At 35.9% G+C, this 4,649-nt stretch overlaps 1 pseudogene across 2 annotated transcripts; it reads left to right on the forward strand.

The window, feature by feature from the left end:
* Positions 1–475: 475 nt before the first annotated feature.
* On the forward strand, positions 476–3,936 carry LOC149541579 (pentatricopeptide repeat-containing protein At2g13600 pseudogene; annotated as a pseudogene). 2 transcript variants are annotated; one of them, XR_016355350.1, is made up of 4 exons: positions 702–822; positions 923–3,393; positions 3,545–3,646; positions 3,746–3,936. The product of XR_016355350.1 is annotated as a pentatricopeptide repeat-containing protein At2g13600 pseudogene, transcript variant X2 (transcript). The 2 variants fall into 2 exon arrangements; XR_016355349.1 differs by having other exon boundaries at positions 476–3,393.
* The last annotated feature ends 713 nt before the right edge of the window (positions 3,937–4,649 follow it).

The raw sequence follows: 4,649 nt of genomic DNA on the forward strand, positions 1-4,649 counted from the left end.
TTTATGTTAGAAAACCACTTTCATTTAATAGAAGATTGTAATCTATTTTAACGAATATTGTAAATGGTGTTAACAAAATAGGGCATTTGCTTGAAAATAAATATGTAATGATACAATGACAAAAAAAAATTTGATTGATGTGTGTGAATGATTTTGTCATTTTATTTTTTGCTAACTGTTATGTTTACAAGTTAGAGTTAAATAGACTACATTCCTATGTAATAAAAAAAAAATTAAAACATTGTATTTCCACTCTTAAACAAATGAATGAAAAGAGTGAAGAGAATTTGGTGGCTCAAGATATCTAAATCTGAGCCTTAAGCCTTGAAATCCATATGTTTCTATCTATTTACCACAAGCTGTTCAATATGATTTATATAGTTTCAGTTTGAACTTCCTTGTTTTCAAAATAGATTTATATAGTTTCCTTGTTTTCAATATAGAATTCCTTATTTTCCATGTTTGGAATGGTGTATTATGGATTAACACAGTTTTAGATTTTTTCATTAGTGTGTTATTTTTTAATATCCTTTTTTCATTAATGTGTGAATGGCAGTAAAATTCCTTCGGAGGTTAGAGGGAGTGAAAGGGTTTCTTTGGTACTGCGGTACAAACAAGTTTATTGACAATGTACGTTTCCTCATAATCATACGATGCCGATGCCAATTTTCTCTGCTACCAATCTCAATCCTACAGAATTATGTAGAGGAGATTTGTTGAAGGAGGCGCTACACATTCTCTTTTCTATACACATACACCTTGTTAACCGATCTACGTATCGACTGTTGCAAGCCTGCAATTCGAAGAAAGATCTCTCAGAGGGTAGGAAAATCCATTCTTACAGCACTCTCAAAGTATTTGAATTTGATGCAGGCACATCATTTCGAAATAAGCTTATCAACATGTATTTTAAGTGTTGCAGCATGAAGGATGCACGTAAAATGTTTGACGATATGGCAGAACAAAACGTGACCTCATGGAATACGATAATTGCAGTTTACAGAAGAAATGGGTACCCTTATGAGGCATTGGCACTGTTCAACCAAATGCAAAGAACAGGCGTCCAACCTGATAATTATACCTTTTCGAGCATAGTTGCAGTCTGTGCGGAAGTAAGAGCTTTAGAACAGGGCATCGACATCCATCAGATGATATCGGAAAGGGGACTTCTATCAGATGTAGTTACAAATGCACTGGTAGATATGTATGCAAAATGTGGAAACCTAAAGAGGGCACGTGAAATGTTTGATAAAATGCCTCAAAAGAGCGTGGTTTCATGGACTGCAATGATTGCAGGGTATGCACAAAATGGGTTTCTTGACGAGGCTGTAAGTCTTTTCAAAAAAATGCCTCAAAGAGACGTGGTCTCATGGAACGCAATGATTGCAGGATATGCGCAAAATGGGTTTGTGGAAAAAGCCCTGGAAACCTTGAAGCAAATGCAAGTGGCAGGCGTTGAGCCAAACCCCACAACGTTTGTCAGCATCCTCCCAGCCTTAGCCAAAATGGGGACTTTGGATCAGGGCATGGACATCCATCGGAACATACGGGGAAGGGGATATTTGTCGGATGTAGTAGTAGCAAGTGCCCTGCTAGACGTTTATGTAAAATGTGGGAGCATACACATAGCACGTGAACTGTTCGACAAAATGCCCAAAAAAAATGTGGTTTCATGGAATACAATGATTGCAGGATATGCACAATACGGTGTCATTGACGAGGCATTGTGGCTATTCAAGGAAATGCCTCAAAGAAATGCGGTCTCCTGGACTGCAATGATCGCAGGCTATACACAAAATGGGTTTGTTAACAAGGCACTGGAAACGTTTAAGCAAATGCAATTGGAAGGTGTAAAACCAATGTCCACAACTTTTGCCAGCATTCTCCCAGCCTGTGCCAAAATGGGAACTCTGGAAGTGGGCAAGAACATCCATCGACACATAATTGAAGACGGATTTTTGTCAGATGTTGTAGTTGCAAGCTCGCTATTGGACATGTATGCCAAATGTGGAAGCATACAAAAGGCGTGTGCATTGTTTAACAGAATGCATCAGAGAGATGTGGTTTCGTGGAATGCAATCATTGCAGGTTATGCACAAAATGGGTTTACCGAAAAGGTCTTGGAAACTTTTAAGCAAATGCAATCGGCATGTGTAAAGCCAAGCTCATCAACGTATTCTAGCATTCTTGCAGCTTGCGGCAAAAGTGGAGCTTTGGAACAGGGTATGGGTATCCATCGAAGCATAATCGAAAATGGATTTTTCTCACATGTTGTAACTTTAAGTGGCCTCATAGACATGTATGCAAAATGTGGAAGCATACGGAAGGCAAGTGAATTATTTGATAAAATGCCTCAAAGAGATGTTATCTCATGGAACGCAATGATTGCAGGTTATGCACAAAATGGGTTTTGCCAAAATGCTCTTAAACTCTTTGAACAAATGAAGCGGTCTGGAACGTACCCCGATTGTGTAACCTTTGTTTGTGTTTTATTAGCATGTACCCATGCAGGTTTAGTGGACGAGGGATGCAAGTACTTCAACGACATGAATCGATGTTATTGCATTGTGCCTAAAATTGATCATTATGTATGCATTGTTGACCTTCTTGGCCGTGCTGGCTGTGTTGAGGAAACTTTAAACTTCATCATCAAAATGCCAATCAAACCTATGGAAGTTGTTTGGACATGTTTGCTTAGTGCCTGCAGAACACATAAGAATATAGGGTTGGGAAAGTTAACAGCTGATCTTCTTTTTGAGTTGGATCCTAAAAGCACTGCACCTTATGTTCTTTTGTCAAACATCTACGCAGACGTGGGCAGCTGGGGTGAGGCTCAAATGGTAAGGAAATTGATGAAAGAAAGAGGAGTTAAAAAGTTACCAGGATGTAGTTGGATTGGAGACCATAAAATGGTACGTGCTTTTTGTGTTGGAGAACAAACACCCTGACTGACAGACACAGGAAATCTACGCAAAATTGGAAAAATTGTGCTGTAAACAGAAGGCAGCAACTTAGTTTTTAGATTCAAAACATGCACTAATGCTGCGACGGGAGAAGAGAAACAATTATCTTTTTGATGCCATTGTAGAAGTTGGCAATTGCATTTGGATTGCTAAACAAACCGCCCCCAACAACAAATTGTTGTCAGAAATGCTGACTGATACCAGCATCTCATACTGATACCAGCATCTCAAACAAAAAAATGATTCTTGTGGAGATTACTGATGATGATCAGTGAAAGATACCATCATCTCAAACAAGAAAATTAATCTTATGGAGATTACTGTGATGATCAGTGAAACAATCTGTAAACATAAGCTTACACTTTAACAAGGTGTACTGTCACATACCTGCAGAAAGGAGAGAGCGGATTTTATATCCAGTTTCTAAAAGGTGTGTTTATTGTGGTTCGAGATCCTTGTTTGTTTACTTCAGATAGTCAGATGTGTAGAAGGAAGGCGGATCTACTGATGAGGTATTTGTTAAAGACTTGTTTTAGACACCATGGATGTTTCATAACATTGAACTGTTTTTAATGTTTCAGGAAACCTGGAGGAGGGAGTGGAGAATGGAGAAAAGCTAAATAGGAGAATCTTGTGGAAGGAATCAGAAAAATTTGCAATCAACTCAACACTTGGAAATGATGGTTTGATTGTCTTTTTTACTATGTTTCAATTCCTTAACATTTGTCATATTGTATGGTCCTTATGCCTGAAATAATCATTGTGTGTTCTGTCTATGTCAGGTCTGCCATTTGGGATCGAACTACCCATTCCAAATACTGCATCCAGATGTATATATGTTCATGTGGATTTTGTTTCATTGTGGGAGTTTTCTCACTTTGGTTCAGATGCCTTTTTCCAATAAAGCCAATCTGTTTGTGAACTATTTTAACTCTATTATGATTTCAATGAGCCTGTTTTTTAAGTTTTTTTATATGTTGTACGAATTTTATTTTATTGTTATTAGTATGCATCGAATGTCCCGCAAAATTTTGAAAAAATATTACTGAACAATTAGATTTTTTAAGTCGAGCTTAAAGGGGGAAAAGTAGAAAAATATTGTTTTTGAAATTTTAAATAAAGCATTTAATAGCTTAAGAGATATATAGAGCAAAGTCCTACCTAAATTTTAGAATAGAAATGTGTCATTTATGTTTTAGAATAGAAATGTGTCATTTATGTTTACATCATTCATTGAATTGCATTGTTTAATGTTTTTAATAATATTTTAATGTTAGTACTCAAAATCTTCATTAAAAATTTTCGCTAGGAAATTACGTACAAAGTTTCAAGAAATTGAATATAGTAAGTGTTTCTTGTTAAGCTAGAGGGTTGCATGCTAAATTTTATGGAATTGAAAACATAAACATAGATTATAAATTATTGTAGTACAAATAGATGTGAAGGAAATAATAAAGAAAATAAAATGGAACAATATAATATCACACATATGATGTCAATTTATATGGGAAAACCTTAATCTTAACAAAAGATGAAGTAAACATTGACAAAGGAAGGTATTGGTACTCTCATAATTGCTCTTGCAATTTACAATATATAATTGCTTTTGTAATTTGAAATTTTTAACTCTTTTATAATTACTTTGACATTAAGGCAAAAAAGATATTTATAATATCTTCAGGATAA

Source organism: Cupressus sempervirens, chromosome 8 (genome assembly GCF_028749045.1).
Source record: "Cupressus sempervirens isolate cs-2001-9-10 chromosome 8, ASM2874904v1, whole genome shotgun sequence".
In the NCBI taxonomy this organism is placed as follows: Eukaryota; Viridiplantae; Streptophyta; class Pinopsida; order Cupressales; family Cupressaceae; genus Cupressus; species Cupressus sempervirens.